Source organism: Coenobita brevimanus, chromosome 7, assembly GCF_032717465.1.
Source record: "Coenobita brevimanus isolate Jiangsu-jjx chromosome 7, ASM3271746v2, whole genome shotgun sequence".
NCBI classification, from domain to species: Eukaryota; Metazoa; Arthropoda; class Malacostraca; order Decapoda; family Coenobitidae; genus Coenobita; species Coenobita brevimanus.
In genome coordinates this window covers 24,016,715-24,039,107 of record NC_136960.1, presented here as the reverse complement: position 1 = coordinate 24,039,107, position 22,393 = coordinate 24,016,715, and the positions used below count along the sequence as shown (strand labels likewise).

The following is a 22,393-nucleotide window of genomic DNA, read 5'->3' as shown; positions in this document are numbered from 1 at the left end:
ATCCACATACCCCCATCCCACCCACCCATAAATGGCTAAGCTCTATTTTATTAGGTCTTATCCTTCACACGACACCCATCCCTCCCATGTCCCATTTCTCCATTTATCAGCTTCCCTTACTGCCATGCGTCTTTCCTTCTTACTTTCTTCTTCTGTCTCTTGGTCTGCTCTCTCTCTCTCTCTCTCTCTCTCTCTCTGTATATATATATATATATATATATATATATATATATATATATATATATATATATATATATATATATATATATATATATATACACACATATGGAGCCTCTGTGGTACAGTGGTATAGCGTGCGTTCTCGTACATGGCAGAACCAGGGTTTGCGCCCCACCAGGGTAATAAACTTTAGGAGTGTTCACCCAGCCACGTACTGCTTTGGCGGACATAAGGGGTGCTGTGGTTGAGCCAGTGTCGCATACTATAAAGTATGTTTGCACTCAATCGGCTTCCATGGGCCGATTACACTTTGTTCACAGACTACACACACATCCAATGCCACTCCAACATTACAATCACACTTACAAGCACTTCTCACCCTATATACATCTCTACCAGACAGCCTAAGCCACTTGGTAGAGTTCCATAGGCCATATTGTCCCCATTTCAGTTAGGATAGGCCGGCCCTGCAGTGAATACTGAAACGGCTGATGATATATATATATATATATATATATATATATATATATATATATATATATATATATATATATATATATATATATGCCGGTTTATGAATCCATCGCTCAATCCATCATCCAATCCTATGTTTCCTCCTGAGGAGCATAGAACCCAGGGGCTAGGCAAGTTTGTCTTGATATTTAACCCGCCTCGTGCCAGCCACTTCAAGCCCTAAGTGTCACCCCCGTGGCAGCCTATTTTTGATTTTTTTTTTTAGGCTAAAATGATAGATTTCGATGTGAAAAAAACGAATATGACCATTAAAAAAAATCATCGGAGGCTGGAAGTGCGTTTTTTTAAGTCCCTCTGGCCACCTGCATGTGCGAGCGAGCGGGGAATCCTCAGCAGCGGTGAGAGAAAACCCGTTTTCTATGCAAGGTAAAGTCAGGTATTCTCGCCAACGTGACTCAGGGAAAGTATAGGAATGGTGTTAACACTTTTCTGTCCACTTCACACCCACAAAAAAAAAATCTTATTTTTTCATAAAGAAATGGTGTTTTTTGGGGAAAAAAATCACTTACTCATGCAACATTATATTTATCACTGTGAATGCATTGTCTTACAGTTACAAGAAAATATACATAACTTGACTTCACAATGTACAGCCCTTTCACTTACAGTAAATTATTTACAACATGCCTTCAGTATACACAGACATTACCAGAGTATTTTTGATCATCTCACTGTGAATACATCGTCTAACACTTACGAGAACATACATAAAACTTTACTCCACAACATTCAGTCCTTACACTTGCAAGAAAATATTTACAACATGTCATCACTGTATGCAGTACTTATAACACTTTCTGAGAATCTTTTTTCGTATTTATAACACTTTTTGAGCGTCTGTATATCGCTCGTCAATACCACACTATTGTTTCTCAATAGTTAGCGAGAATGTGATACTCCTCGAAGCATGGGTATACGCACATTCCTACACAACACTCTGCACACATATACCTTGAGTCCTTCCACTGAGTACATGGCCTTACAGTGCTGTTTGCACACATGTGAGACCTCCGCTGGGGATTCTGACGTGTTCCACTTGGAGGAACGATTTTGGGGAAGTGTCTAGAGGTGAGGCGGAGAGGTGTGGCAGGTTTGGTGGTGGCGATCAGCACTTCTATCTTCCCCATATTCCCCCACTATTTCCCGCACCAGCTCACGAACATAGCCCTCAAGGGTCACCTGGATGCAAGTGGTATGTGCATGGAGATATTGAGTGTTGAGGATGGTGATGTTGAGGAGATGGAAGAATAATTTTTATACTACTTCATCGTGGGCCTGGCATAGTCAGCACTGGAAATCATGGCATGTGAATTATCCACCTGTCGCATATTCACATTGTACGCCAAGACAGGTTCTGTTTCTAGATGTGGCACCGCCATTCTGCCCTGTAATCCACACTGTCTGTGTGGTGTACAAGGGGCTGATGAAGAGACGAGAGGAAGAATACTTCGCGATTGTGGTGCCATGCTGTTGCGAGGATATTACGGTATGTGATTTGTAAAAGTAACCTCGTTTTTCTGAAGTTTGCTCCCCACCTTCACCATGTGCCAACGGTTCTTCTTTACAGTGCCACACAGACCAGTTTCCTGCAGGTGAAGGTACCTGGCAAGAAGGGGGCTTGTGTACCAATTATTGAGGTATAAGATGTGCCCATGATGAAGGTATTCCTCGATCATCGTTTTTACCACAGCCCCTGAGAGTCCCAAACTTCTATTTTCTGTCATGTCTGTCTGAACACCTGTGTACAGGACTATGTCCTGCACATACCCAGTCTTAGTCACACATCATGAAGAATTTGAAGCCAAACCTGTCTTTTGCTGGGGATATCCTGACGAAAAGCAATATTACCTTTCCCTAGCATTAGACACTCGTCTGTGACGAGGTCTCGGTATGGAGAGAAGAAGGTACAGAATTTCTCTGGAAGGTGATCAAAAACCAGATGTATCCTCCTCATCCTGTCGATGTTGTTTGCATTAGCAGGTCAAGGGTGTCAAAAAATGAAGGCAGCTCATGATGTACTGAAAACGATTCCTTCCCAACACCTTGCCAAAAAATGGTGTCACCATTACTGGATCCATAGTCTAATATGAGGGAAGCTGATTTTTTTCAATATCCCCATCAAAAGCACAAGTGCTAGGAACACATACATTTCACTCAGGGTCAAGTCAGGTTCAAACAATCGGCTGTGTCATGTCTGTGTTGTTCCCCCATGTTCAAATGAAGCAAAGACGTTGGTCAGGGGTCACAATCTTCAAAACAAACTCCACACGAAAGTAGTTCCTGAAAATGTCAAGCCTACTGGAGGTATGGTGAAGTTCAGGGACACTACACCCTGCCTCATTTTCATGGGTGAACAGGTGAATAAGGGGAACAAAGTCACTACTGTCCTCCCACTCCCACGTCGTTTCCTCATCATCATCCTCGCCGTGTTCCTCGGGCTGTGAGGAAGCATGGGGAAGTGTGGGGAATCGGGGAAGAGTTTCACGTGAGGTGCTGGGTGTGGGGAAGGCGGGAAGACTTTGTGCTGAGGTGCTGGGCTGAGCTGGGTCACGTGGGGGCAAGGGAGTGCACGGGCGAGATGAGTCACTCTCCCCCAACAATGGAACTTTCCCAAATCTTCCATGCTTCCTTCTCACACTTTCCTTCCCACGTGGTGAAATCCTTTGCCTCCCCAACCACCCCTCAACTGCAGGACTACCTTCCTTCTCCCTTTCCTCCTCATCGTCATGATGTGCAAGACGACGATGTGCAGGTGGCCTCCTACCACGTGTTGCTCTAGTGTAGCCCACATACCTGGATTTTCTAGGTGAGGAAATTTCATTATCATTACTACTTTCCTCCTCAGGCTGGATGTAGTCCATATCATGCACATTGTCATCCTTCAAATCGCTTTCCCCAGTGTAGGGAACCCTCAGGAGGTCCTGAATCTCCTCATCAGAGAGACAGTGGTGAGACATCACAGCACTGTATGACTGACATAAGCAGAGTGAGGCAGAGCGAGCATGATGGAAGGGCATGGGTGTATGGGCCAGGCCGCCTGAAGGCAGATAGAGGAAGGGTTTCCCTACAAGCACACCAATTTTTGCGCACCTAGCTTGAAAATTGCGGTCACAATGAATTTTTGAAATCAAGACCTTTTTAAAATGCCACTGGCACTGAGCGCACAACTACATCAGACCTTTTTAAAACGGCACTGGCATAGGCTGGGTTAAGATGAGAGTGACCAACCTCACGCATACCTGAATGGCATTACTTGATCCATAAACCCTAACCATCCCTTGGATATAAACCTGCACTGGGTCAATCCGATTAGGGCACCATAACTACTCACTAAGCCACCAGGCGCCATAATTTGGTGATATGGTTACATCCCAGTGTACTAAATGATTTCCTGATCTATAGAAAACCATTTGTCTTGTTACTCAGTGTAGAGTCAACCATAGGCAGAAGGAAGAGGAAAGAATGAAGAAAAGAAAGATAGAAGAGGAAGGAAGGAGGAGAGGAAAGGGCAGACACGTAAAGCAGCATTACATTGAGTGAGTGGATGGCGAGTGCCACCACTTACCACACACACACACACACACACACACACACACACACACATATATATATATATATATATATATATATATATATATATATATATATATTTGAGCCTCTGTGGTACAGTGATAGTGTGCGTTTTCGTACATGGGAGAACCAGGGTTCGTGCATTGCCAGGGTAATAAACTCTGGGAGTGTTCACCCTGCCTCATACTGCTTTGGCGGACATAAGGGGTTCTGTGGCTCTGCCAGTGCTGCATACCATATAGTATGGTTGCACCCATTCGGCTTGTGTGGGCCGATTTCACTTGGTTCACAGACTACACACATATCCAATGCCACTCCAACATTACAATCACACTTACAAGCACTTCTCACCCTACATACAATCTCAACCAGACAGCCTAAGCCACTTGGTAGAGTTCCATAGGCTGTATAGTGACCACTTCGGTTGGGATAGGCTAGTCCTGCAGTGGATGCTCAAACGGCTGATGATGGTGATGACGATATATATATATATATATATATATATATATATATATATATATATATATATATATATATATATATATATATATATATATATATATATATTGTTACATAGCCTATGATTCCATCATCCTTTGTATAATTCTAACGTACAGTGTGCTGCATGTTTGATCACGATTCGCCTTGTGGCCTCCATAGTGACCGGACTTGCGTGTTCTGCCTTACTTCCCCCTTCTCCCCTTATAGTAGAGTAAGTCGGTCTTTCTGTTGTTCAGAGCAGAAGTGTCAACTCTTTGTCCCCTATGGCTTCATTTGCGCGTCATTCTTACAAGTTGTATCAAGCTCTGCCGGCCCCTATATAATGAGCTCAGTCTCTGCATTAATTTGCCACTTAGATCTACTCCTCATTTTGTTCACATCTCTGTCCTCCCCTGTACAGTTCTTATTATTCTTGTGAGTGCTCAGGAAGTCTCCAACCATCTAGCTGCTGTGTAATTTGAGTATAAGTGTTATTACATTTTATCTTGTACTGTATAGCATAAGGTGTTAATTCATAGGCCTGGTAAGGTTTTTGTGATTAATGTAAAGTTTTTACTGTCTGCCAGTAGTAATATTTTGTATCTGTAACAATATATCTTGCATTAACTGAGCATTATCCGGTTTTCTCATTTTATCAGGGCTGACTTAGATAAATTTACTCTTGCTAATTTCGTGTTAATAGAGGCAATTGCAGTTAACCATATATTTAACCTGTTTTTTGCCATTACATTATCCTTATGAGTCCTGAATGTTTAGTTGTTAGTATGAGCATTAAACTTTAACTTGTAATTTTACCTAACTCTTTTGTTTTGAACCTGGAACTTTGCGGGACAGTAGTGATTTTTAGTATTCTCACTTGAAGTGTTCATTATCTCTCTCTGTTCCGTAACATAAATTTGGCGACCTCTTATCAGGATATTCAGGATATTATCATAAGGATATTGTTTGATATTTTGTGACTGTGATTTATTTATGATGTCTACTATTACTACGCTTGATGAAGCCAAAGATTTATTGTCAAATGTGCAAACAGTGTGTGATGTAGAAAACAGAACAAAGAATGAACTTAAGCTTGTTGCTCAACAATTGGGAATTGCTGTTCGCTCTCATCATTCTAAAGATCAAATTGTTGGCATGATTAATAAAAGCTTGTTTAATGCAACACCTCCAGATGAGCAAACGCAGATTGAAATAGCTAAGTTACAGCTAGCCCTGCAGGAGGCTCGTGCTAAGGAAGCTGAGTTTCAGTCACGTGCTAAGGAGGCTGAGTTTCAGGCACGTGCTAAGGAGGCTGAGTTTCAGGCACGTGCTAAGGAGGCTGAGTCTCAGGCTCGTATTCAGGAGGCACAGGCACAGGCTCAGGCACAAATTGAATTTGCCAGGATTTAGGCAGATCATGAGTATCGCATGAAACAAGGTTGAACTGGATCATCTAGCTCTGATGATTTTGATGTGGCTAAAAATATTAAACTTGTCCCTCCTTTTAATGAATCTGATTTAACAAAGTATTTTCAGTTGTTTGAGAGGGTAGCTACAGGTTTTAATTGGCCCAAAAAGTATTGGCCAGTACTCCTTCAAACTGTTCTCACCGGTAAAGCTCAAGTAACTTATGTATCTTTGCCTCAGGATCAATCTGATAATTATGTAGTTAAGAGCTTGATTCTTAAGGCCTATGAGCTTGTTCCTGAAGCCTATAGAGTAAAATTTAGGACAACTTATAAGCAAGATAAGCAATCCCATGTTGAGTATGCAAAAATCAAAGATCTGTTAGACCAGTGGTTAAATTCTAAGAATGTAAATTCTGATTTTCATAAATTTAAGCAGATGATTTTGCTGGAGGACTTCAAAAGGTGTATTAATAAATATGTAAGTCTATATCTTGATGAGAGAAGAATAGATAATTTGTCTGATGCTGCAGTTTTAGCTGATGAATATGTTCTCACTCACAAGAGATATTCTAAAGAAAAAAGGAAAGCTGTGAGTAAGTACGTTGCCTCTACTCAGAGTACAAGTAACAGGAAAGAGAATAAAGATGATGTTTCTCAGGAAGTAAATACCAGCTTCACCTCTAGATTTCAGAAAAGTAAATGTACTTATTGTAGTAAGCTTGGTCATACTACGGAGAAATGTTTCAGGAGACAGCGTGATGTGAACAAAAAGGAGTCTTTCAATATTCAGTCAATTGGTTTAGTGTCCACCCTTGAGAGTTCCCAGAATTCTTTAACCGAGTTAACTGAACCTGCTTTGAGGGGTAACTTAAATTCTCATGATGAAGCTCCTCTTTTGAGCAGTAACGTGGGTGACACTCTCAAGACTTCATGTGCTAATTTCCTGTCTGATGATTTTGTCAGTCCTCTGGACAATAATGACAGGAAATCAGTTAAAATATATCGTGATACAGGTGCTTGCCAATCCCTTATGCTGACCAGTGTTCTAGACTCTAATGTTAATTCCTCTGATGAAACTGTAATCTTACAAGGTGTAGGGAATAATTACTTCTCTGTCCCTCTGTGCAGAGTGAATTTAGAGTCTGGTTTTGTTAATGGTTCCGTTATGGTTGGGTTGGTTGAGACACTCCCAATGTCAGGTGTAACTTTCTTACTTGGAAATGATATTGGTGGAAGTCAAGTGTGTCCAGCTCCTCAGTTGTCTAGTGAACCAGTGACTGCGACCCAGGATTGTGATGTCCCTGATGTGTTCTCTGCATGTGCTGTCACTAGGGCTAAGTCTAAAGTTACTGGTGACTTAGAGCAGTGCTTCTCAAACTATCTTATGTGGCGGACCGGCAGTTTTTTTTTTTTTTTTCAATGTGCAAGCGAAGCAAGCCAATCCAAGGACAGTCATCATTGACGTAACAAGTCTTCCCAGTGTGCCATTGACCAGTACCATATTTGTGCCATATAATTAATTGTTTACGATCCGAGACATTCGTAGTAATATTCATTTATACAGGAAAAATATAATGAATAGATATTAAAAGTAAGTTGACTTTTTTTTATTTTAAATTGATTTTGTAAACAAGTAATTCAATATTACAATATAAATAAAACCATTATTAACAAATCAAACTAGCAAAGCCTTATGAACAAATATAAACATGTGTATGAGTAATAAAACGAAAAATTATAATGAATAAAGTAGCTTGAAAATTATATATTTTTCTTATTTCAAACCCCAATGAATAAATGTTAAAATACAAATTTGAAAGGAATAGGTAACATTAAATTTAAATGAATGATTATTCTATTAACACAATACACAGGCAATGCAAAACCTTAACCTTTACTAATGTGAAGGGTGAGCCTGCTTCTTATTTATCAACTTATCCAATCGTGGTTCAATTGAGGACAATGCCACTCGCAATGGAGAATGAATATCCATACAATTCCTGTATTTTGTCTTAATGACACTCATTGTTGAGAAGCCAGTCTCGCAGAGGTAGGTTGAAGGAAAAGGGAGAAGAGTTTTCAGGGCAATTTCACTAAGCTCAGGATATTCTGCTTTCACTTTTATCCAAAAGGAAGCAAGTGATGTTGAAGTTTCGAAACTTGTCTTCAATCCTTCGTCAGCAGCCAGCTCTAACAATTTATCCTCCATAGTGACACTTAGGTCGAAGTCATCTCTCAGTGGCATAAACGGATTTCGGATCCATCCAGTCCCTTTCCGTGGATCTTCTTCTGCTGGAAAGTAATGCTGAAAATGATCTGCCAAATTAATCAAGTGTTCTTTGATGACATTTCTTAGAGATGCAACATTAAGGTCTTCGCCTGCATCGGCGATGACTGTTGCCAGTTGGTGAAACATGTCATAACAATCTCTTGACACTCGATTCTTCCATGCTTCTAGCTTTCGTTTTTGCCCATCGATCTTGTCTGCCATCGTAAAACACGATGCCATCCTTCCTTGCATGGAGATGTTGAGATCATTAAAGATGGCAAAGATATCAGCCAAATAAGCCAGCTTGGCTAGCCAATCCACATCTCGGAACAATTGTGACCAATTTGTTTTTTTGTCCTGAAGAAACAAGACAAGTTCGTTTCGTAGCTCAAATACTCTTGACAGAACTTTTCCCCTCGATAACCAACGTACATTGGCATGCAATAGGAGCTGTTTATGATCAGCTCCCATATCATCACATAATGCTGTGAATAGTCTCGAATTTAAAGCATTTGCTTTTACATGTTTCACAATTTTTACAACCTCACTGAGCACACTATTTAGTTCTGTTGACTTTTTTTTGTTGCAAGACTTTCTCGGTGAAGGAAGCAGTGTGTTGACTTACATTCTGGGGCAAGTGCCTTGATCTGGGTAACCACACCTGAATGCCGTCCTATCATTGCGGCAGCACCATCAGTACATACGCCTACACAAAACTTGAAATCCAACCCACATTTGTTAACAATATAGTCGCTCACAGTCTTGAACACTTCAGAACTAGTTGTTTTTGTTGGTAGTGAAGCACAGAAAAAAAACTCTTCTTTCAAATCGCCCTCATGTTCACAGCGCACATACACCATCAGAACTGCCTGATTAGCAACGTCTGTACATTCATCAAGCTGCAAAGAAAAGTACTTTGCTAATTTAATCCGTCCTATGAGCTGATCTTCCATATCGTGTGCCAGATCGTAAATTCGTCGAGCTATAGTGTCATTTGAAAGTGGAACCTGAGCCACTTTCCTTGCTGCTGGCTCACCCAACATTTCTGTGCAAACATCTTTAATACAGCCTATCACTAGCGTCTCACCAATTGTGTATGGCTTTTTAGCTTTAGCAACTCGAAGTGCTACTTTATAAGAAGCTCGCAAAGCACTAGTATTTGTGTGTGACACTTCATAGATCTGTTTCTGACGGCCTTTTAAATCAACATGCTTTCTTTCAAAGAACTCTTTCGACTTCGAACTCATTTCTTTATGTTTTGTATTTAAATGCCTTTTGAGGTTTGACGGCTTCATTGAGTCGTTAGCCAACACATCTCCAGAAATAACACATTGCGGTTTAGGCACTCCCCCATCATTCGTGGCTACAAAACCGAATTGAACGTATGAGGAGTCATATTTCCGAGTAAAGCCAGTACGAATTCTTTTTGCCGGCAACACTTCGGTTTCAATTACATCGCTGTCATCTGCTTCAGAATTATTTGTGTGTTCAGCAACCGGATGTTTTGGTCTGATAAACATGTCCATTGGGCCTCGCTTTGCCATCTGTAAATTTGGGATAAAAATAATGTATATAAATTCCATAACCCGGGTATATACTTAATTTATGATATTAGGATGAAAGCCGAATAAATGCAGTGGGAATGCTTTTATTGAGAAATATTTATTTAATTGTTTAATTATTTATTTTTAATTAATTTTGTGGAGAAATACAAATGATACTAAAGCAAATACATCATAAATAGTGTGAACCAGCCTTTAAAATTATTAGTACTTACTATTTCTGATCAGTGGGTCGGGACGTGGTCCCAAATGACAAACACGCAGATGCTCTCTGTTCCACTTCTTCATGGTAACTAACTGACTGCTCCACACGTGTGGATCAAGGTTGCCAGATGTGTGATATGTTTCATGGCTGCCGCTCATAGTAAAAAATCGGCCAAATCTTTTAATTGGATGCATACGTTTAATGTTTCCAAAATAAATTAACTACCATACTGTATTCTCATTCCAATTATTATTATTTTTGGGAGGGGGGGTCTCATGCGTATTCAGTTCACTGTTTTGCTGTTCATTATATCGCATTCGTTAGTTGGATAGCAATGACTTTTAACATGAGTGAGTAAATGAACAATGTAGCCATAATAATACAAATCTCCGCGTACCGGCAGACGATGGCTCGCGTACCGGTGACGGTACGCATACCACACTTTGAGTAGCACTGACTTAGAGGATAATGATGATGATGATGATGTTATCCTAGCTGACACTTTTCTTGCTAATTTGGACCACTCACCAGATGAGGCAGTACCCCGTAGTGTTGATAATTTGTCTCGTCAGGAGTTGATTGAGTTGCAGGTTGCTGACCCTGAGTTGAAAGGTCTAGCTAACTCTGCTTGCAGTGAGGAAGAGTCAGCTGGTGCTTCTACTTGTTATTATATAAAGTCAGGAATACTTATGAGAAAGTGGAGACCCCCAACAGCATCAGCCAACTGTGAATGGGAGGTTGTACATCAAGTTGTCATCCCTCGTGTTTGTAGGCAGGATATCATTAGAGTGGCTCATGATTCCAATTTGGCAGGACACCTTGGAGTGAGGAAGACTGTGGCACGCATTTTGAAACACTTCTACTGGCCAGGTATCTTCAGAGATGTTTCCTGGTATTGTAAGTCTTGTCACACCTGTCAAGTTGTGGGGAAGTGTAATCAGACCGAAAAGGTTGCACCTCTAGTTCCCATTCCTCCTTTTGAGGCGCCATTCACCCGTTTGTTGGTGGATATTGTGGGCTCTCTTCCTAAGACTTCTTCAGGATTTTCTTATGTGTTGACCCTGATTGATATGGCTGCTCGTTATCCTGAAGCCATTCCACTTAGAAATATCTCAGCAAAGAACGTGGTTAAGGAAATGCTAGGGTTCTTCACAAAGTTTGGTCTGCCCAAGGAGGTACAGTCAGACCGGGGAAGTAATTTCATGTCAAATGTTTTCAAGCAGTCTCTGAAAGAGTTGGGCATCACCCAGATCACATCTTCTGCTTACCATCCCCAGACCCAAGGAGCGTTGGAGAGATATCATCAAACACTCAAATCGATGCTCAAGAAATACTGTTTGGAACATCAGAAAGACTGGGATAAAGGTCTTCCATTCGTTGTATTTGCCGCAAGAGAATCTCCAAATGAATCACTGGGCTTCTCACCCTTTGAACTACTGTTTGGCCATGAAGTAAGAGGACCACTTAAGCTACTCAAGGAATGCTGGCTGTCGGAGGAAGATGACGTCAATCTGCTGGAGCATGTGATGAAGTTCAAAGAACGGCTGTCCACTGCTTTACAGCTGGCGAGAGAGAATTTAGGAGCTGCTCAGGAGAAGATGAAGACCTGGTATGATAAGAAGTCCAGGTTACGCCACTTTCAGCCAGGAGATCAGGTTTTGATTCTGCTACCGGTGCATGGGCAACGTCTTCAAGCCAAGTTTAGTGGTTCTTATTTCCTGGAGAAGAAACTCAGTGATGTCAACTATGTCATCGCCACACCAGATCATAGAAAGAACAAGCAACTTTGTCACATCCACATGCTAAAGTTATATCAAGGGCGGGACGAAAATAACCCAGTCTGCACTGTAGCTGTTCCACCCTAGTCTGCAAGTGAAGTTCTCCCATGATCTTCCTAGACCTAAAAGTAGGAAAGCGCTACAAAGATTTTTGGGAATGGTAGGTTATTGCAGGAGATTTGTTCTTAACTTTTCAATTCTTGTATCACCACTTACAGACCTACTGAAAAAGGGAGTTAAATTTGTCTGGACCGATAACTGTGAATCCTCTTTCAGCAAACTTAAAGCTATCCTATTAAGTCAGCCAGTGCTTGCTACTCCAAATTTTGCTAAGCCTTTTAAGATGGCTGTTGATGCAAGTGATACAAGAACTGGGGCTGTTTTGCTGCAAGAGGATGATCAGGGTATTGAACACCCTGTATCTTATTACAGTAAGAAGTTCACTCCACCTCAAAAGAACTACTCCACTATTGAGAAAGAGCTTTTGGCCTTGATTTTGGGTTTACAGCATTTTTCATTTTATTTGTGTTCTGGTTTTGACCCCATAGTCATTTATACCGATCATAACCCACTGAAATTCCTTAGTAAGTTTAAAGATAAAAATCAGAGATTGACAAGATGGAGTCTACTTCTTCACGAGTATTCATTAGACATACAACATGTCAAGGGGAAAGAAAATGTTATTGCAGATTGCTTATCTAGACTTTAGACAGATTGTTTTAGAGTAATAAGAAATTTCCTTTTGTAAATTTCTTTTTTTTTTGTGGGGAGGTGTTACATAGCCTATGATTTCATCATCCTTTGTATAATTCTAACGTACAGTGTGCTGCATGTTTGATCACGATTCGCCTCGTGGCTTGCATAGTGACCAGACTTGCATGTTCTGCCACACTTCCCCCTTCTCCCCCTTATAGTAGAGTAAGTCGTTCTTTCTGTTGTTCAGAGCAGGAGTGTCAACTCTTTGTCCCCTATGGCTTCATTTGCGCGTCCTTCTTACAAGTTGTATCAAGCTCAGCCGGCCCCTATATAATGAGCTCAGTCTCTGGATTAATTTGCCACTTAGATCTATTCCTCATTTTGTTCACATCTCTGTCCTCCCCTGTACAGTTGTTATTATTTTTGTGAGTGCTCAGGAAGTCTCCAGCCATCTAGCTGCTGTGTAATTTGAGTATAAGTGTTATTACATTTTTTCTTGTACTGTATAGCATAAGGTGTTAATTCGTAGGCCTGGTAAGGTTTTTGTGATTAATGTAAAGTTTTTACTGTCAGCCAGTAGTAATAATATTTTGTATCTGTAATAATATATCTTGCATTAACTGAGCATTATCCGGTTTTCTCATTTTATCAGGGCTGACTTAGATAAATTTACTCTTGCTAATTTCCTATTAATAGAGGCTATTCCAGTTAACCATATATTTAACCTGTTTTTTGCCATTACATTATCCTTATGAGTCCTGAATGTTTAGTTGTTAGTTTGAGCATTAAACTTTAACTTGTAATTTTACCTAACTCTTTTGTTTTGAACCTGGAACTTTGCGGGACAGTAGTGATTTTTAGTATTCTCACTTGAAGTGTTCATTATCTCTCTCTGTTCCGTAACAATATATATATATATATATATATATATATATATATATATATATATATATATATATATATATTTGAGCCTCTGTGGTACAGTGGTAGTGTGCATTTTAGTACATGGGAGAACCAGGGTTCGTGCATTGCCAGGGTAATAAACTGTGGGACATAAGGGGTACTGTGGTTCTGCAAGTGCTGCATACCATATAGTATGGTTGCACCCATTCGGCTTGTGTGGGCCGATTTCACTTGGTTCACAGACTACACACACATCCAATGCCACTCCAACATTACAGTCACACTTACAAGCACTTCTCACCCTACATACAATCTCAACCAGACAGCCTAAGCCACTTGGTAGAGTTCCATAGGCTGTATAGTCACCAATTCGGTTGGGATAGGCTAGTCCTGCAGTGGATGCTGAAACGGCTGATGGTGGTGATGACGATATATTCCAACTTTCAACTTTACCCACACAATCCTTGACCCAATTGATCCATTCTGTCTTATGCTCCTCTTCCATCTTTTACTCACAACTATACATACTCCTTCCTTTGCCCTCTCATTCTCACCTACTCCTGCACATATACCCCATCCATACTCCCATTCTCTCACACTTTCTCCTCTCCATTTTGTTTCAGTTATTCCACATACATCCACTTTCGCACCCTCAAGCACCTGGACAATCTCTCTCTCTTTCACCTCATCATTCGCTCCCCTTACATTCCAAGTTCCAATTACCATGTCCTTTGTCCGGTCCTTGGTCGTCATCGTTTGGTCAGTCCTTGTCCGAGGCTTATTGTTTGTTTTTTTAGTTAGTTGTTTTCTGGGGAGGGGCACTAACCCTCCGCCAAACCTTTTAGTCGCCTTTTACGACAAGCAGGGATACTGGGGAAGTATTCTTGAAAAAACCCCCTACCCCCAGGGGTAAAAGGACCAGCCTATCCCTACTGAAGTGGGGACGATACAGCCTATGTATCTCTACCAGTTGTCTTAGCCTGTCCGGTAGAGATTGTACAGTATGTACTGTAGGGTGAGAAGTGCTTGTAAGTGTGATTGTAAGGTTGGAGTGGCTTTGGATGTGTGTGTAGTCTGTGAACCAAGTGTAATCGGCCCGCATAAGCCGACTGTGTGCAAGCATACACTATAGTATGCGACACTGGTTCAACCACAGCACCCATTATGTCCGCCAAAGCAGTACGTGGCCGTTTAACACTCCCAAAGTTTGTTACCCTGGCGGGGCGCGAACCCTCGTTCTCCCGTGTACGAAAACGCACACTCTACCACTATATATATATATTTATTTATTTATTTATTTATTTATAAATAACAGAACGGAGGAAAGAAAAACAAATGAGTAAAAAAAAATAATCCATACACCAGATTACTGGCGTCCTCTGTTCATATTAAAATATCTGTAACAGTTAGACCTGAACAGTTGTGGGTTGAAATTTGGAGGGAAACAACTCTGGGGAAGCGAGTTCCAGAGAGATGCAGTTCGGGGTATGAAAGAATTCTGATAGGCAGAAGTTCTGCAATATGGCTGAGTGACATTCCAATCATGAGCGCTACCAGATGCCCTTGTAGCACGAGGGAAGGCATGGACAGGTGGCACCATGGAAACTTCTTCGTCTAAGCATTTGCCCATATAATATCTGTAAAATAATGCAAGGGAGGCAACATTCCTTCTTACTTGAAGGGGAAATAGTGTATATGTAATGGCAGGGTTGTTAATGATTCTAACAGCTTTGTTCTGAATTTTGTCTAGTTGTCTTAAACCTCTCGACAACCATTCCACAAGGGTGAGCAATATGCAAGCTAAGAGCACACAGGACTCTTACAAATTATAGCTAACAGCTCATCAGCGAAGAAGTTACGGACTCTGTACAATAATCCAGGTTTCTTTGAGGCGGTTTTAGCAAGTGATCTGACATGAGAGGTCCAGCTGAGGGCACTGTTAAGTGAGACGTCAAGAATTTCAATACTTTTGGAGATAGGAATATTAGTAGCACTGAAGGTAATGTACGAATCTGGCAATATCTGTCTATTAGTAAACTGTATATAATGTTTTACTAGCATTAAAAGAGACAAGGTTGTTTTGTCCCCATTCACTGATTGTAGATAGATCTTGATTTATGGAGATGGCTGTACTGAGTTGAGAGGTGGAGATATTAGACTTTGTACATGGATGTCTACGTGTGAATGAACTATGTAGTGTTGAGTCATCTGCATATGAGTGAATGGGATTGTGGGTGACAGATAAGAGATCATTAATATGAACCAGAAATAGGGTTGGCACCAGAACTGATCCCTGCTGCACGCTGGCATTAACTGAGTGGAAATTGGAATATACATCATCTACTTTTACTCTTATTTTCCTGTCACTAAGATATGAAGAAATCAAAGGAACAAAAGATGTTAGTCCATAGCAAGGGAGTTTGGACAGCAGGGAACGGTGTCATACTCTGTCGAAAGCTTTAGAGATATCAAGAGCTACTGCATGAGTTTCTCCAAAGAGATCAATTGATTGATGAATGGTATGAGTTAAGAGATTGAGTATGTCAATGGTGGATCTTTCGTGGCGAAAACCATATTGTCTATCACTAATTAAGTTGTTGGATTCAAGATGTTTAACAATGTGCTTATTAATTAAAGTTTCAAATACCTTACCAAGAGAAGATGTGACAGCTATTGGTCTGTAATTGAAGGGGTCAGACGAACTTCCTTTCTTCGGAACTGGGTGGATAAAGGCTTCCTTCCATGAATTTGGGAATAAAGAAGTATGTATGCAGTCTGAATAATTTAATTAGGACAGAGGCAATTTCGGGGGAAAACTTTTTGAAAACAATTGGCGGAATTCCATCTGGGCCTGGAGCTTTGTTGATAGGTAAATTGTCTAGAATGGATTATACTAATCTTGTCTGTATTTTAAGTGGGGCAAAATCGGGAGAATCAAGTTCCGGTACTGAGACATTCTGGCTGGTATCGTCTATGGTAGAGTTTCTGCCAAAGGTACTGGCAAGGATATCTGCTTTCCCACGTGGGTCATTTGCAATGTTGCCATCTGAAGATTTTAACGGGGGAATGGTAGATGACTTGTTAAAGTTATTATTGAAAGAATTAAGAGCTGATCAGAATATTCTATTGTCATTAAGGCTGTTAAGTAGTTTTGATGCTTGCTTTTGAAGAAAGTTTGATTAGATAGATTTAATACAGCTTTTGCATGATTTCTAGCAATTTTAAATTGGGAGAGTGATGCAGATGTTTTTGGTTTTAAGTAAGAGTTATATGCTAATGACTTTTGGGCTGTTGCTCTTGCACAGTTGCCATCAAACCATTTTGGAGAGTTCGATCTTTTAGTGAACTGTTGACTTGGTATGAATAAATCCATACCAGCTAGTATTAAGTCGCAAATGTGGGACTGGGTAGAATTGGGATCACTAGAGAAGAAACTCTGCCATGGAACATCAGCAAGATAATTTCTAAATCCATCCCAGTCTGCCCTATCAAAGTGCCATCGGGTCACCCTGACAGGTTCAGAACGGGGAGGTGTGGGAGGGTTAACTAATGAGGCTTTGATGAGATTGTGGTTAGAGAATCCAAGTGGTGACAGTACCTCTATCCTGTATTGATCTGGATTATTTGTCAAGAATAAATCCAAGAGATGGGCATTATGGTCAGGATTATCAGGTATTCTGGTTGGTTGCCTTACCAACTGGGTGAGATTAAACGATTCCGCAAACAGCTCGCACTCTAGACCAGCGTCGTCAGTCCAGGCAGAATGCAATAACCATTCAACATTGTGTATGTTAAAATCACCCAAAATGGTAATTTCGGTCCCAAGGGCAAGGTCAAGGTTACTCAACTGAGTGGCTATGGATTCAAATACACTGGGTTCCGAAGAAGCATTGGTTGAACGATAAACTACACAAATGTATTTGGTAATGTTTTGAAAATTTAATTTATATAATGAGTAATCAAAACTGGATGAAGTGAAGTTTAAAATAGTGTCAACTGCATATTGAGATTTCATATAAGAACAGGTGCCGCTCTTGTTATGGAAGTTTGTAAGGAGATGGTAACCGTGAAAACAAAATGGAGATATACTGGTAGAGGGTGAGATTTGTGGTTCTGTGAGGAAAAGGGCCAAAGGGGATATGGACTGAAGGAAAAAATGAACTGAGTTTAAATTTGTGGTATGGCATCGGATGTTGGTAAAGAATAAGGCCGCACTGTCACTTCTTCGCCGACGAGCATTCCCGGAAATAGCAACATATATATATATATATATATATATATATATATATATATATATATATATATATACACAGTATATGTGCAGGAGTAGGTGAGAATGAGAGGGTAAAGGAAGGAGTATGTATAGTTGTGAGTAAAAGATGGAAGAAGAGCATAAGAGAGTATGGATCAGTTGGGTCAAGGATTGTGTGGGTAAAGTTGAAAATTGGAATACAAATGTGGGCGATTGTGTGTGTGTGTATGCGCCAACGCAAGATCGTGCTAGCAGAGTGAGAGAAGAGTTCTGGACAAATGTGGAAGTGTGCATGGAAAAGTTTGGAAGGAATGAGAGAGTGTTTTTGATCGGTGATATGAATGGTAAAGTAAGGAATGTGAAGGTGGATGGAATAGTTGGGGAGTGGGGTGTGCCTGCTGAGATAGATGAGAATGGTAGTGCGTTAGTGGACATTTGTGTTGGAGGGGGTTGGTGATAGCCAATACCCTCTTCAGGCATAAAATGATCCACAGGTATACATGGCGAGTGATGAGAAGGGTGGGTGGTGAACTGAATGAAAGGAAGACAATGATTGATTATGTGTGTGTGGATGAAAGGATCCAAAGATATGTAATGGATGCAAGAGCTTATAGAGGATGGGGGGAGTGGACTTTCTGACCACTACTTGGTAGTGGCCAGAATTAGGATCCAAGTAAGAGGGAGGAATAGAAGAAGGGAAAGACGAGAGGAAGAAGTAGGTGCAAGGAGAGTGGAAAGGTTACAAGAGGATGAGAAAAAGGCAGAGTATAAGAAAGAAGTGGAGGAATGATTGGGCAAATATGAATTGGAGCAGATGGGGGACGTGAAAGGTGTGTGCAGGATATTTACAGAAGAAATATGTGCAGCATGTGATGTGGTGTGTGGGAGGAAGAGAAGATGGAGGGGGGTGCAAGGAACAGCATGGTGGACTGAAGAGGTGAGACAGGCTGTGGGACAGAAGAAGAAAGTATACAATGAATGGATGAGAAATAGGGGCGTGGAAGAAGTTGAGAGGCGGAAGAGAGAGTTATATGTAGAAAGAAAGAAAGAGGTGAAAAGATTAGTAAGAGAGAGTGAGAAGAAAGCGGATGAGGAATTTGGAAGGAACTTGAGTGTAAAGTGGAGGGACTGTAAGAAAATGTTCTGGAAAGAGGTGAAGAGAGTAAGTCAGAGTGGAAGTGAGGTTAGCAGTGGAGTGAAAGATAAAAATGGTAGATTACTAGTGGAGAAGGGTGAAAAAGTGAGTAGATTGAGAGAAAACTTTAAGGAATTGTTGAACATACAGGATGGAAGTAATGCGAGTATAAGTGGCTGGGGAATGGCTGGGAGAAGAAGGGAGGTGAGAAGACAGGAAGAAATCAGTAGGATAGAAGTTGTGGAAGCAATGAAGAAAGTTAAATTGGGGAAAGCCCCAGGAATTGATGGAGTGTGTGGTGAAATGCTGAAGCATGGGGGAAAGATAGTAGTAGAATGGATGTGGAAGATGTGCAGATTGGTCTGGGAGGAAGGTAGAGTCCCGGAGGATTGGAAGTCAGGTATAATTATTCCCTTGTACAAAGGAAAAGGGGAAAATGAAGTGTGTGGTAATCATAGGGGCATTTGTCTTCTCAGTATAATAGGAAAAGCGTATGGTAGGATACTTATTGACAGAGTTAGAGAAAGAACAGAGGAATTAGTTGGAGAAGAACAGGGAGGCTTTATGAAGGGAAGAGGTTGTGTAGATCAGATATTCATTCTTAGATCTTTAGTGGAAAAGTTTCTAGAGAAGGGAAAGAAATTGTATGCGGCTTTCATGGCTTTGGAGAAAGCATATGACAGGGTGGATAGACAAGGATTGTGGAAAGTAATAAGAATATATGGAGTAGATGGGAAGTTGTTGAATGCTGTGAAGAGTATGTATGATGGTGCTAAGGCTGCAGTGCGTGTGGATGGTGAACTAAGTGAATTTTCCTCTTTGAAGGTTGGGTTGAAACAGGGATGTGTCATATCTTCATGGTTGTTCAATCTATACATGGATGGGGTAATAAAAGAGGGACAAGGTAGGGTAGTGGATGTTGGAGTGGCCCTGGTGAGAGAAGATAGTGTTTGGAAAATCCCTGTACTATTGTTTGCAGATGATACTGTGTTGTTGAGTGAAGACGAAGAGGAGCTGCAAGGCTTGGTGAATGAGTTTGGGAGAGTGTGTAAGAAACGGAATCTAAAGGTGAATGTAGGGAAGAGTAAAGTGATGGTCTTTGAGAGAGGTGAAGTCAGTGAATGTACAGCGAGGTTGGATGGTGAAGAATTGGAAAATGTGAGTACGTTTAAGTACTTGGGTAGTGTGATGAATAAGGATGGAGGTTTGGAGGGTGAAGTGCTTGAAAGGGTACAGCAGGAAGAAAGGTTGCTGGCTCTTTGAAAGCAGTGATACGAAACAGGGAAGTGAGCATGGAAGTGAAAAAGTTACTACATGACAGTATTGTGATACCAACTCTAACGTACGGAAGTGAAGCTTGGACATTGTTGGAAGGACACAAGTCAAGAGTGAGAGCAGTGGAAATGAGTTATTTAAGAGGAGCCTGTGGAGTCACGTGGAGAGACAGGCTGACGAATGAGGATATAGAGGAGCGTTGTGGTGTTGATGTGGATGTGATAGGAAGCATTATGAGGAACACACTGAGGTGGTTTGGCCATGTGGAGAGGATGGATGGTGAAAGACTGACGAAGAGAGTGTATATGAGTGAGGTGGAGGGGGGAAGAGGGAGGGGGAGGCCGAGGATGAGATGGAGGGATGGGGTGGAGAGGTATATGAGAGAGGGGGGTGAGTTGGGAGCAGGGCAGTGAAATGGCGGGGGACAGGGCGACTTGGAGGCGATTTGTTTGTGGCCACCCCAAACGGGATTGAGGCGTCTGGAAATATATATTTATATATATATATATCTTGCTTCTCTCGCCTTCATCAGCCTGCCTTTCACTCCCCAAACCTAGCTCTTCCCTCTCTCGCCCTCCAAAAGCCTGGTTCCCCCCCCCCCTCCACACCCATTCACGAAGTTCGTCCCAGTCTCACCAACCATCCCTTTCTTCATCCCCCAGTTTGTCTCCCTCTCATCCCACATCTACCTGCTTTCTTTGCCACTCACCAACCTACCCCATTCTCACCACTAACCAACCTACCCTCTTCTAACCATTCACCACCTTACCCCCTTCTAACCACTCACCAATCTACCCCCTTCTCACCACTAACCAACTTACCGTCTTGTAACCACTCACCAACCTACCCCATTCTAACCACTGACCAACCTACCCTCTTCTCACCACTCACAAGCCTACCTCTTGATAGCTTGGTCTAAAGTACTTGAAGGGAGATAGGGCAATCGATCATGGATCGTTAAGCTCAGCCAAATTAAAGTAGTGAGACGTAGTTTCAACGAGGTGAGTTACAGCACTCTTGGGTTACTAAGTTTATTGCACACAGTTATAAAAAGTATGTTACAGCTTAGTGGGGCGTTATCCTAACATCGGATCTTCTCTCTAGCCCTTCTCCCCCCTTTCTCTGATCTGAAGGGAACCTCTCCGACATTATATACAGCATGGAGGATGTGTATTCCTGGTAACTTTCCAATCATGCGGGCTAACTGGCTAGGGCTGGTTACTCCACGTGTTTGAATACGTCATAAAATTCATGGTCGTCTGGACTATGAGGATGATTTGAGATACATCGTATGGTTTTTGATGGTCTGGGACAGCAAAGGTTGTGGATATACATTATGTGAATTGACGTTCCTGGTTCATCTAGGTAAGAGGATGTGTTCTGTAACTCTTCCTTGAATCCTCAGACATAACTATCTGTTTTACATACAGTTACCTATAGCTATATCGTTACATACAGTATTGTGTTATATATGCCTACATATTTCTCAGTCACGCGAAACTGGCGTACTATTGACAGTAAATATTGTCATCACATATTAATGCATACTATTACAATCAACTTGTAATCAAGTGAAATACATAATATTGTAAAGTTACATAATTGGGATAATGTAATTATAAAATTGTACATCTATACTAGTAATATTAAAATAATTCAATGGCAAGGCTACTGTAGTCAGTTATGCAATATATATGGGAAGGACTTGCTTTATATATATATATATATATATATATATATATATATATATATATATATATATATATATATATGGAGCCTCTGTGGTACAGTGGTAAAGTGTGTGTTTTCGTACACTGGAGTGCGAGGGCTCGCGCCCCACCAGAGTAAAAAAAAACTTTGGGAGCGTTCTCCTGGCCATGTACTGCTTGGCGGACATCAGGGGTGCTGTGGTTGAACCAGTGTCGCATACTATAAAGTATGCTTGCACCCAGACGGCTTGCATGGGCCAATTACCCTTGGTTCACAGACTACATACACATCCAAAGGCACTCCAACACTACATTTACACTTACAATCACTTCACACCCTACAAACAGTCTTTACCAGACAGCCTAAGCCATTTGGTATAGATACATTGGCTGTATCGTCCCCACTTCAGTTGGGATAGGCCGGTCCTGCAGTGGA

General features: G+C 41.2%; 1 pseudogene; it reads right to left on the bottom strand.

The window, feature by feature from the left end:
• Positions 1–8,070: 8,070 nt before the first annotated feature.
• The window catches only part of LOC145403998 (SCAN domain-containing protein 3-like), a 56,508-nt pseudogene continuing 42,185 nt past the window's right edge, over positions 8,071–22,393 (bottom strand).